Source organism: Phalacrocorax carbo, chromosome 2, assembly GCF_963921805.1.
Source record: "Phalacrocorax carbo chromosome 2, bPhaCar2.1, whole genome shotgun sequence".
Taxonomy (NCBI): Eukaryota; Metazoa; Chordata; class Aves; order Suliformes; family Phalacrocoracidae; genus Phalacrocorax; species Phalacrocorax carbo.
Genome location: NC_087514.1, coordinates 65410692 through 65423669, shown reverse-complemented (window position 1 = coordinate 65423669; position 12978 = coordinate 65410692). Strand labels below are relative to the sequence as shown.

General features: G+C 47.6%; 1 protein-coding gene across 5 annotated transcripts in view; it reads left to right on the top strand.

Annotated features, from left to right (window-relative positions):
* The first annotated feature begins 608 nt into the window (after positions 1–608).
* The window catches only part of ZNF516 (zinc finger protein 516), a 108118-nt gene continuing 95748 nt past the window's right edge, over positions 609–12978 (top strand). For 4 of the 5 annotated variants that reach the window (XR_010371524.1, XM_064443119.1, XM_064443120.1 and 1 more), the window contains exon 1: positions 609–798. The gene's annotated coding sequence lies outside the window, so the exon portion shown is untranslated. Of the gene's footprint in view, positions 799–8508; positions 8528–12978 lie in introns of those variants that run through there. The other variant, XM_064443121.1, reaches the window with a different exon arrangement.

Here is a 12978-nt window from a genome sequence, read left to right as displayed (position 1 = left end):
TTTTTTCTCTTTTTTTTTTTTTTTTTTTTTTTTTTCCCCAAAAAGCCATATGGCAGATTGATTTGTTCGGAGGTCTTTCAACTTCCCCAGCGTGGCTGTTGAACAGTATTCCTCTTTGATCTTGATTGAGGACTTTAATGTTGTTGTTTCTGCGCATTTCAATAGATCCATAAATATTTTACCGGTGGAATTCGCGCCCCCACCCCAAATAAAGAAAAAAAAGGGGGAGGATTAAAAAAAAAAAAGTTTCTAATAGAAATGCATCTGGGACAACTCCAGCCCGCACCTTTCGCAGCGGAGGTACGTGGGAACCGGGGCGGCGGCGGGCAGAAGCGCGACTCGGCGCCCGCACAACGCGGGGCCCGGTCCCCGGCCCCCCCCGCACGCACCCCCCCGCAGCGGGGGCCCCGGGGTGGCGGCACCCCGCGCCCCAACTTTACACCGCGCAGAGACAATAGTGGCCGGCGTGGGGGCTCCGCACCGGGGCGGGGTGCGTGTGTCTGTGTGCGTGTGTGTGTGTGTGTGTGTGTGCGCGCGGTGGGGTGCGGGGGGGGGTGCGTGCGGGCGGGGCGCGGCGGGCGGGGGCGGCGCGCGGCGGGGCGGGCGGGCGCGCGGGCGGGCGGTGGCGGGGCGCGGCGGGGGCCGGCGGGCCGCCCCCGCCCGCGCCAGTGGAGCCGCCGGGCGGCTCATGTGCAGCTCCGCGCCGCCGCCGCCGCTCGCATGCGGCGCCTGCCTTCACCTTCAGGGCGGCGGGTGGCTCGGCGCCCCCTTCCCCACGCCTGGCCGCCGGCACCGGAGGTGAGGGGGCGGCGGGGGGGGGGGGGGGCTGGACCGGGGGGCGGGGGTCCGAGGCCTGCGCCCCTTTGGTGGGGGGGGCTGGGGGGAAACTTCGACCCCCCCCCCCCCACTTCTGGAACGGGGACTGACCCACGGTCATCAGAGCGGCTCCAAAATGGTAACTTCGCGCTGTTTGGCGAGGAGGAGGAGGAGGTCGGTTTTACTGCAGTGGCGGGGGGGCTTGCGGGCTCTGGGAGCCTTTTGGCTTTGTACACTCTCAGGGGAGGGGGGGGGGGGGCGCGGCGGGCTGCGATATTAATCCATTAAGAGACAAAGAACAAATTGCCTCACTTTAAAGTAAAACGCTTCGGCTAATGAAGGTGGGTGATGGGTCTGGGAGCCCCGAGTAGCCACTTAAATTATTAAGCGGGTGCCCCCCCTTCCCCCCGCGATAGTACTGATTGAGCGTGTGCGTGAAATGCCCGATGCGTGGCCGTGTGTCCGTCCGTGTGTCTGTCGTGTCCCCCCCCCGCCCCTTGTTTTCTCTCCGCTCCGTTGCGAGTCGCTAGCTGCGTGATCCCCGTTACAGAAGTAACACAGTTTATCAAAGGAAGTTGGGGGTGGGCGGGCGGAGAAAACAATTATTCACATATAGACAGGGAGAAGGGCTCGGAGGACAATGTCTCCCTAGCGATTATTTCCAGAAGAGGAAAATAAGCCCCGTTTGATGCGGGTGGGGTGGGGGGAGAGGTAGGGAGCTTAATGTACATGTTAAAAAAAATAAAAAGGGGGGGGGGGGGTCGAGGGGAGTAGAGGAAGGAGAGAAAGAAGAATAGAAATAACGCAGTTCCAGACATTTTGTGCTATAAAAGCTTTCCTCCTCCTCGTCCCTCCCTCCCTCCCCCCGCTACTATCTTCGGTGATAATTAGCATAGCGCCTAGTCGCGATCCTAATGCGAATTAAGTACTCGGGGCAAGTTGAGGAAAGTTTGGATGGGTAAACTTTGCTACGAGGGAGCAAGGTGGGGTGTTAAAATCGGCGGTACGTGTGGGGAGGCGTGTGGGGCATGACAGCCGGCCGCCGTTCTTCCCCTCCGAGCAGCGAACCTCTGCAATTAGCTGCTGCAGACAAACCCTGCGTTTTAAGCCGAAAAGTGTCGGTTTGGAGTCAGCACCATTTATTAGGGAGCGTTAATAAGCTCCCGGCAACAGACGCGGGGATCTTCTGGGGAATGCGCATTGTGTGTGCCCGCAGCTTATCCTCTACGTTACCCCTATAGATACGGAGGCGCTCGGGCACTGGGCGTGCAAATATGATTTTGCTCGGGCTACTTTCTAAACATTAATTCTGGTCTCTATTTAATCCAGATGCAGGGCTCCCCTCCCCCCCCCCTTCCCCCCCCCCCCCCCCCCCCCCCCCATTTGCTGCCTTATTGTTGGTTTACATTTTCTGAAAAGGCGACTGGTGTAACCTGTGGAATTTGAAATGCAAATAAAAGCCTGTGGGAGTTGAGGCAGAACAAATCAGCATTTATAAAGTGAAAAAGATTTAATGTCTTTGAAACCATTGCGAGGTTGTTTTTTTTTTTTTTTTTAATAAGAACAGAATCGTGACGTCAAGTCGTTCGGGAAAGATTTTTTTTCTTTTTAATTATTTTTTTTTTTTAATGTCTGAATCGCGGGTATGCGAAGTGCTTACAGGAAAAACAGATTACAAGATTAACATCTGTTAACATGATCGTTTATCTCCAGCCAAAAATAGGTCAGTCCTTTCTTAAGGAAACACGATTGCTGGGCGCATGATTCAATAATGAAATTAAGGCTGACGAGTTCATAAATGAGGCGCTGTGCCGACCTGCGGTGGGATCCGACCCGTGACAAAAATGTGCAATTCGGGGTCCGCCGGAGAGCGGTGCGAGGTCAAAGTCCCATTTTGGGGGTGAAGCGCAACTATCGCCTCCGCCTCCTCCTCCTCCTCCTCCTCCTCCTCCTCCTCCTCCTCCTCCTCCTCCCCCCCCCGGCAGCCTCTCCCCGCCCGGGGAGCCCAGCTCTTCCCCGGCGAGCGGAGAAGTTTCCTCGGCGGGGAAGGGCGCGGGGGGGGACCGGGGACGGACGGACGGACGGACAGACGGACGCGCGGCGGAGCCCCCGCCCCGCCTGCGGTCCCCGCCCCGCCGGGGCGGCCCCGTTCCGCCGTCCCGCCCCCCGCCCCGCCACCGGCCCCGCTCCGCCCCGCCCCGCCCGGCCCCGGGGTGTCGGGGTGGGACGAGGAGCCGCCGGGCCGGGCCGGGCCGCGCCGCCTTGCCTTCGCCGTGCCCGGGCGCGGTGCGCATCCTCCGCCCCGCCGGGCTGCGTGCGTCCCGCTCGGGGCTGGGGCTGGGGCTGGGGCTGGGGCTGGGGCTGGGGGGCGGGAGGGCTGCTTCTTTGGAAGTGGATGCAAAAGTGCCCTTACGAAAAATCTCCGCTTGCGATGGCGTGGCGGTGCCATCGATTTTTTTTTTTTTTTTTTTTTTTTTAGATTCACTGATTTCTAGGGGCAAATCTCAGCTCTTCAGAATTGTGGGCTGGCTGCTCAGCTCTGGGCTGCTTCCTCGGCGGCGGTCAGGGAGAGGTCCCAGAAGCCTGCCCGGCAAAGGGCCGCTGCGCTTTGGCCCCCTGCCACGGACTTTATTTCATGCTTGCTGCACTAAATGAGTTAACAGCCAAAGGGTTTTTCATTAACTCGACTTGGCAACCGTGTATTTGGTTGGCTCCTGCCCCCCCCCCCCAAAAAAAAAAAAAAAAAAAGCAAAAAGCATAATTTTAAGCAGAAGCTGAATGGCAAAACGTGGGTTGCTTCTTTTGAGGGGGTCTGTTTTTCAAGCTCTTCTGTCAGATTTCTTTTGTGCCCCCCCTCCCTGTGTGTGGCGTGTGGGTGGGTCGATAGTTGAGAGTTTTATTTTGTGGGGTGTGCATGTCTTGATTTTTGACCCTTGCTTTCCCACAGTGCGTTAAGGCCTGGCGTGTCCTGAGGGGGGACCAAGCAGGAGGATGCTGACCCTGAGGGAGGGCAGTGACCTGCAGCTGCTTCCCTGTAGTCACCTGTGGGGGGTGTGTGGATGTATGTGCAGGGGGGGGCACAGAGTTGCATGCAGGGCAGGTGCGTGTGTGTGTGCATGCATGCAGAGCCAAGGATGGGGCATATTGCATCGCTGCACGTGGGCCAGATGTGTGTGCCCGCAGGTCCTGCGGGGTTTAGGGGAGCTGGGTATGCGTGCGTGCACCAAGATGGGGTTCGCATGGGTGCAGGTGTGCCGGTGCTTCACTGAGGCAGGTGCATGTGTGTACACACACACGTGTGTGCGTGTGGTGCTGGGGCTGTGCCCCACGGATGGGTGCAGGTGGTAGCGGGCACTGGGTGCAGCGGCACATGTGCTCTTTCAGTGAGGCCCCCCACTCTTGCCCCCAGGCTGGCTGCTGCTAGCAGGCCAAAAATAACTGTATTGCAAGAGGTGTTGGGTGTTCTGGGAGGAGAGTAGCACTAGGGAGGGCTAGTGGTGATGGGACTGAAGGTTTCATCGAGATGGGGAGTATTTTGGGAGTTTCACTCCTGTAGTTTTGTTTGTGGCAGCTGGCCGAGATGAGTCGTCTCTCCGCGAGCGCTGCCGCTTTGTTTCCCACCAGCATGTCCTTCAGCTCTGCCACAGCAAACCCACAGCCAGCCGGCCTGGTCATGCGCTGCCCTGCGCAGCCTATCTCGTCCTGCTGGGCGGTGAGGAGGTTGCAGGGGTTTTTGGAGCTTTCATCCTGGTAAAACGGGAAGCTGAAGTTTTGTAGGAGCAGCTGTGGTGTAATTAGTATTAAAGTGTAGTTATTCCAGGAGACATCTTTCATTTCACAAGAGCAGCTGCCATAGCCGTCTTGAATGAGCCCTGTACAATAAAGTGATTTGAGTTACTGGCATGGCGCACACCTTCACTATCTCCTGGTGTAAAATATTTTTCAGGTGTCTCTAATAATTCTTGCCTGGGATTTGTTTTCAAGCCTTTAGTTCCTATAAAACTGAGTGATGTTGAAGTGACATCTAGTTAGTGGTAAGTACTGTGTGGTCTGTGTGAACAATAGGGCATTATAACCCCCCTCTAAACTGTTAGTGTACTATGCAGAGAGAATGCTTACAAAAGGGAAAAAGAGAAAAATTAAACATTGGTGAGAATAACATTGTTTTAAGGAGTGATCTGACAGAAGGGTGTCCAAAGCACCCTTTAGAGGAGGAGTGGTACTTTTTAGCAAGGCTCCTATCTAAGCTCAGGATGACCTTCTAAGTTGCTGTACTGGTCTAAGACAGTATGCATCAAGAGCTGCATACTGGCACTCCATGAATGTGAATGACTGTTTCTCTGTGCATCATAGAAAAGAAAACAGTTCACATCACCAAGGTGAAAGCTACCTATTGTTATTTGCAAGTGACCTCGGTAACAGTACAGCTGGCTGGCACGGAGCAACAGCAGTGACATTCGACTTTAGTAGATAAAAGTTTTCCTGCAAGACTAATGTCTTCGCTTTAAAAATTAGGTTCATCATATGTTTTCATAGTTGGTCATAGTATCATGCTGTCACCAAGATTTAATAATAGCAATTATCAGTGCAGAAGTGCTCATTGGAGGGGTGAAAACGATTGTGCCATCCTTCTGAATCTCTGCCTGTTCAACTACCCATAAATGCAGTCATCCCTCGTTTTAGCAAACAGAGATGTTTATGTCTTGACATTTCACAGATCTGCTTCGGAAGCAGGGATGTTGGCTTCAGCTGACTGAAAAATGAGTTCCCTTTAAAATGTGCCTTGCTGTGGGTGCTTGTGTAGCTGGTACCAGAGGGGGCAGCCTGGAAGAGTGTCATTGGATGAATGATGTAGTTACCAAATCTTGCAAACTTTGGGCAGTTGATATAGTCTTTTTTTGTTTTGTTTTGTTTTTTTGTTAAAGTCTTTACATGCAGGTGACTTCAGCGGAGTTACCTATAGTTAGCTGTCATCTTAACTGGCAAGTTTTACACTGAGATCCCACCTAATGGGGCGGGATCTATATTTAGTATGATCCAAAACCTGCCAACTTGGAAGGACCTCGCTTCTGTGAAGACTTAAATTCATGCCAAGTACTTCTAGGACTTCTTTGGGATTACTTACTGTACGCAGAATGAGCCAATGTGTAAGCTTTTGCGAGACCAGTGACAAAGTCTGTATGTGTATACTCAAACTGGAAAGCTGAGTTTGACTATATTGTTAAAGTCATCAAAATAGAAAGCTGGAATATGAAGTGATTGCATTTTACAGGAAGCAACTTGTCCGAGCTTGCAGATTTTACAAGTAAAATGTGCCTGTTTAAGTTTCGGAGACACAAGTATGAATTTGTAGATACATACCTTTTAAGCCTGAATGGGCGTTAGATTTCTGTGCAGAAAGGGGGAATGGACTACTACTGTTTTTCATAGCTGTGCAGTGTTTTTCGGTTGGGTAAGAGTGTGTAAATTGACTTGCTGCTTGTGAGTCCAGTGCTGTCCCCTAAGAAGCACGCTTGCCACTCCCATTGACTACTGTCAGTTGCATGAGGGTGTCCCTGGGTGGAATTACAGTTTCTGTATGCGAGTCTGAAATCCTTGGCAATATTGGTAGTTAATCAGCTAAAACGTACTACAGCGTGGGGGTTTTTTTGTCTGTCTTTTTTTTTTTTCCTGTAGCTGTAAAATTAAAACATATAATTAATCACTGCATGGCAAAAAAAAAAAAACAAAACAGTAAAAAAAAGGTCACATTTATTTGATTAGATATCTGCAATATAAATATTTGAACCTTGGAGCAACGTTGCTTTTTCAAAGCAGGCATCTTACATGCTGCAAATGTTTACACACTTCAGTGCTAGGATAAAGCTGTTCTCACTCAGTCACTGAAGGCAAAACTCTGTTTTTCAGCTACCCACTGTAACTGCACAGTAACTCTTTGGGCGTCATCAGTACAGTACTTGGGAGTTAGAAAGACTTCCCAAATAGCAGTATTTCTTGATTGTCACTTCTGTGTTAAAAGTAAATGAGACTTCCTTTCCTTTTCCAGCAGGAGCGATCCTAGTAAATATTATGTTAGCGAGCCTGCATTAAAACACGCTAGTGGATTATGGTCCAGGTAGTTAACATGGCTTTCATTAGGATGATGACTTCATTGCAAATGTTTACTTTCATTACCTAACTGTTAGTCAGCAAATGTTCGGTCTCTTGATCTGCTGAACCTGCTTTGCTATTTGAAGCCAGTGAGCTCTGTTTTTCTGATGCGATGATTACTCAACGTTGGTTATTCATTTTTTGATGTTGTTTACATCTTGGTTATCTGCAGAGGCCCATCTGCGTTGTTACACACTTCATGTTAGCAGTTTCTCCTTGCATTCCTGAAACTGCATTACAGCAACAGCGCTTATGCAAACGGGCTCCGGGCATTAAGCATATGTGCTGAGATTAAATTAGTGCGCGGATGGACAACGCTTGCATCTCTTAAGCTGCTGCCAAACTATTTATTGCCTAATAAGTTCTGGCAGGTATTTTACAGCAGTAGTACTGGGCTGCTGTAAGATAACTTGTTTGTTTACCCCTCCCGAGTTGTGAGCTAACGTTGCAAATAGTGCCTGTTGCATGGACACTGGGACAGTGGCTGCTTGCATGGTGATAATGTCACGTGCTAATGAAGACACTGGTCCAAACAGTTTTAAGTCTTATGTTGCGGAGGAACAGAGGGTTTCTGTTCTGGATTCAAAGCCACTTATGTTTTGATGACTACTTAAAATCCATTTTTGCTAACCTTTGATTAAAGTGATTGCTTATGGAAAAGAATTTAATTTGTATCAGCGGGATATTGCGTAGCTTAACGCTCGTTCGACGAAATCCGCATTTCATTATGGGATGTAAGCGGGAAGCCGAAGACCAGGCATTGCTGTTGTACGGTTGTCGTAAACCCACGGTAACTTTAGTAGAGTGACTCTGAATTTACAGGGCTGCGTGTGGGGATGAATTTAGCACACAGCACTTAGCTCCTAATTAAAGCTTATAGTATTACATCTGTAATCAGGGCACTCTTAGAATTGCTAAGAAATTACTTTTTTCTTTGTCTACTCTTCTCCCTTCTCTTTCTTGCTATCTTGCTGTATGGCCTTGGGAGCCTGCTCCTCAGTGTTGGGGCCGTCATATTTAAGTCCCAAAGGACATATTTTCCAGCAGTGTACTCCAAATTGCAAAGTAGAATAATTTTGTGGCTCCCCAAATCTTTAAGGCCAGTTTCTAAAACGATCTAGCTTTTAATCTTCTTTTCAAAGTAAAACAGAAACTACAAAGCATATGTAATTACAATTTGTAGCTATTTTTAGACTCCTGACATGTTTCATTTATAGTATAATGATAAAAACAAATACTCAGCACAGAGGCTAGACAGACAATTTTCAAACCAACAGCATCCGCTCCAGCTACCCTTTGTGTATTTCATACGTGATTGCTTTGGTCTTTTTTTTTGTTGTTGTTGTTGTTCTTTTTGGTTGGGAGTGTACTGAAACAGTATGTTTCAGTACACGGGGGGAGGGGGAGGATGGGGTGCAGAGAAAACGAGAGCTCTCTCTATTGGGCAGGTCCTGTTGGGAGTGTTTGCTGAAAATCGGATCATATGTCACTGAGTTTTAACATACTGCACACACACACACACACGCTTTGCTTTTCCGGCAGGTAAAATAAAGGAAGAACGGTGAGTTGGCTTGTCACTATTTTTACACTGCATGGAAATGCTCATGTTGGCTTATTACAGGGATAAAGCTGACTTAGTAGTAATTTTTCGCTGTCTTTTTAAAAAAGATGGTGAGCAGTGAAGTGGCATTAGTTCTCAGTAAAAAGAGAGAGAGAGACTGGTAGAAACAGAGGTGTTTTAGTCATAATTGTAGCCTCATTTTAAAATAATCACATTTATTTATTTAAAAATAGATTTGGAAAAGAAATTAGCCATGTTCTTTGTTTTTAAAAGGGTAACGTGTGTGCAGTCACCATATGGTAGCATTTAACCCATATTGTATGAGCTGACAACAAGTCACATTTATGCTCTGATTTATTTTAGTGTTTCAGAATGTTCTTTTTCTGAAATCTAGTACAATAAATTATGCATTTAGGATTGTGCAATGTAACTGTGTCTTTAGCTGTTTTGCCTCATTGTTATAATGATACCAGGTTCATGAGTAAGCGATTTCCTCTCCCCTTTCTGGAATAATTTCCTTAAGAAATAGTCGGGCTCTGAATGTTGAAATGATTTGCGGGAAGAGTTACGAACAATAGCCAGTGACACAGTGTGTTGTAAAAGGATCGCGGGGCGAGGTGTTACGGTCTCTGCTGGCTGAAACTAGAGCTGCTCCTTTGATGGTTGAGGATGTGCTTGGAAGGACTTTCTCCCCCCCTCCCGCTCTAGTCTTTGCAAAGAGGTTGCTATTTTAATGGATGCGTTCTGGCTTCCCTTGCAGTAGACTGTGAGGCACTTGTATGGGTGAGCTGGTACCAGCATTGGCAGCCACGAGTACGGTAAGACCATGAATCAGGCAGCTTAAGGATTGACTTAAACTATGCAATTAGGGAAATAAGGTCTCTTATTTTCCCTTTGGGTTTGGAGCCCCTGGGAGTTGTATTTTTAGGCTTTCTTTCCCCTGTGCCATCCTAGCTATGCATATCTTCAGGGTTTCAGGAGATGGGGCTCTTCTCAGAAGTCCCAAGACGTGCAGTAAATAGGAGTTAGCCCCATACGGTGCGTTGTGTGAGAACTTCCAAAAGTCAGTGGCACTCCTCGGTGAGGTACCAATTGCTCGCCATCTGTCTCTTAAAGTCATTTCTTTTAACCTTGGAATACAAAAATATTTCAAAAAGGTTATTCATGTATCTGTGTGAAGTGTCTATAAGCGTACCAAAAACCTGCTAAGCTTCTAATTTCAACCTGGTGTTTGAATACTAATGTATACCAATTAGGAACGGCTAGTTGAAAGGAGCATTGACCACCACCTTTCCAACACTAAATACAGCTCCTGTGTGTAGCTGCTTACGTGAAACCAAGGGTCTGTCTTCCAGATTGTTGTTCTAGCACGTTGATGCATCCTTGGATAAACTGCCAGTCTCCTGTATTATCATGTCAGCCCCTTTGCAACATCCTGTGTATAACTGTACCTTTAGCTGGTTAGCACAATACTTTCTTGGTACTGTTTTTAATGACGCTGTGAATGCTTTTTAAAGACCATTTTTAGAGAAGTGTTTTCATCACTACTGAGAAAAGCTGTACAAATTCTGTAAATACTTTAATTGGATTTGCTCTGTTTGACTCTTTTTTTTTTGTTTTTCCCCTTTCCCCACAGATAAATTTTACCTCTGTAATGAATGCTCTGATCTTCGATGCATAATTTATATTGACATTAATAGTGATACTTGGAGAATGTTTTAATGCCCGTTTGAGAAAACATGACAATTTATGTTGATAAGCCCGGTCCCATTAAATTTGAACAGATTTTAGTAGAGAGAGCCGCGACTGTCGGTGATATGATGAAATAACCCATTTCTTCTCGTTGTGGCAAGCATATTGGAGAGTTCGTCTTATCATGAACGGTACATACCAGGTGTCAAGTGACATGCCAGACACACAGCTTTGCTTCTGAATGACTCCTTCCAATTAGAAAGTAATGGCTTTAAGGGGATCAACCGAGTAATCGGAGTCTCTCAGTTTTCCAGTGCCAGGCGGTGTATATTTGCAAATTTTACTTATTTATCTGCTCTTTAATGAGTTTCAAAATTGTTGGTAGCCTTGGGTAAATTGGGGGTGTGTGTGGGGAAATACTATGTGGAAATTGTGGGATTAATGGTTTAGCAGTTGGGATTAAAAATAGTCTCAGCAAATTACCCTGTTGATACTGAAGCCAGAATCTGCTAATGGGGTTACAAGCAGATTGGTTTATCAGTCATTTATTTTCTAGGTTGATTAGGGATTATAGGTTGCCATGTATTTGTATCACAAAAGTAAGCAGTGCAAAAGCTGAGGAGTGCTAGTGTTTCCCTTCAAAGTTTCATGCACTTCAAGGAGGGTGTCTGGAGCTCAAAAGTGTCTTCTAGACTGTGGGCAGCCTTTTCCTCCAGATCTTGATGCTCTGAAGTGCATGTCTAAGGAGCCTGGGTATTGCAAAGGGGTGGCTTGGCATGTTAAAAGTCTGAAAAACAGAGCAAAAGCGGCAAGGTAATCTGTGAAATTCGTGCAGGCCACTAAGCATGAAATTTTGAGTGCCTGCTGCTGAATGTCTGCGTTATGTCTGCTACTGTTTCGGTGCAGAACCTAGGACATTTTTTAGTCATGATAGTGTATATGATGTGCAGTCTGTGCAATGGACTGATGACTTCTGTGTGTCCTCTTCTAACCTGCAAACAAACAGCCTTTACGCGTAGCCCTGCATAACAAAATCTTTCAACTCCCACCTGTATATTGCAGGTCACGCAGTAGTCTCTGAGCTAGGCATAGGATTGCAAGCCGAGGTGTCCCCTCTGAGTCCTTGTAGATGATGAGAGCCATGATGGAGTCATTTAGATATTGCTCTTATCTTCTGCTGTCTAGCTCAGGAGGCGCTGTGGCTTTCACACCCTTTGCTACCTTGTCCTGGTGTACAGCTTTAGCTAACCTAGTGATGTTTATTGGCTTTTCAGTACTTGCCAAGTGAACTGCGATGAAATGGCAGGTGAAGATGATTTCTGCAATTTTTTAGCTAAATCTGGAGCACTGGAGAGCGTTGGTGGAGAGACTTGTAACTGTTTCCACTTCCTTGTCTCTGACAGAAAATAAGGGGGAGAACAAAAAGTTTAAGAGGCGAAATGCTGAACTGGTTTGAAAGAGGAATGGAAGGTATTAGCTGAAGAGGAGTCCACTGGGGACTGGCTGGTCTGGCAAGTCGAGGAAAGGGAAGGAAATGGGGTCTTTGGGATGTAAGAAATCAGGCTAGTTACTTACACTTCTAAAGCCTAGGTCGTCTTCTCCCCTTGCAAAAACCTTGTCCAAGCCTCCTGCAGGCCCTGGGACTGTTGTCCAGGGGTCAAGGCTTGTATCACCAGACTGGAGAGGAAGAGATGGTTATCCCCTTAACTTGGCTCTTCTGTATGTGAGTTTTGTGCTCCCAGAGGATGTGAGATGGGGGAGAGAGTGTAATGGACATGGTGAAGGATGAGCAGCCCAGGGCAGTGGCAGGATCCAGAAGTCTGTCTGAAGTTTGGTTTGAGTCTGCTCTGTTCCAGGTTGTCTTGCAGTGTGTAGGGACCCTTGGGTGGTCCTCCTGGCTCTGTAAGGTCTGGGAACACTGCTGTCAGTTGGTACTTCCCCTGCACAGGAAAAAAACCCACCCATCATGCAGGAGAGTCTATGTCCTCTTTTGTCCCCATGGAAGAGGACACTGTCTCTTAAACTCTATTCAACATCTAAGAAAAAGTACAATATGAGCAGAAGTGTGAGTCTGACAGCTAAGAAGATGCTAGACATGAAGCAGATTTTTGTTGTTCTTACAAACCCAGTTTATTCTGCTTTGTTTAGTATATTTTACACTTTGGAGAAGAGAACAGTATTTGAAGGACTGAAATCCCAGTTTCTCATGCAAAATGAACTTTTAAATTTGAATGTTCTCATTAATCTTTTAAAAATAAAATATGTAGATATAGGGGTATGTGAATGTGGAAAAAATACATGAAAAATAACTTTGTGGAGGAGCAATAAGAATGGTCTTCACAGAGTCATCCCTGCTTTACTTCCACGCTGTTATGGTCTAGTGGATTTTGACTAGTGCAACTCGAGAGTTTCCTCATGGAGTCTTACAGCAGCTCTGCAAATTTTATTGAAGACCAGATACACAGAATTACTCTTTGTGTAATTCCACCCACAAGGTTACACCTTAGGTTCAGGATAGCGGAGCTGTGGCAAGATGAGCTGGTTGACTTGTAAAGATGTCTCAGCTGTTTCACGGCTGGCATCAGCGTCGGTCTCCACAGAGGCAGTGAAGAGCTGGTGTGGGCAGCAGAGCCAGGAGGAGAGGAGAAGGGAGGGTGTGAGGAGCTGAACACAGCCTTAAAGGAACAGAGGATATAACAAGACCACACTGAAAAAAGAGGGGTAACTTGCTAAGTGGGTGTTCGGAGGAGCCGGGGGTG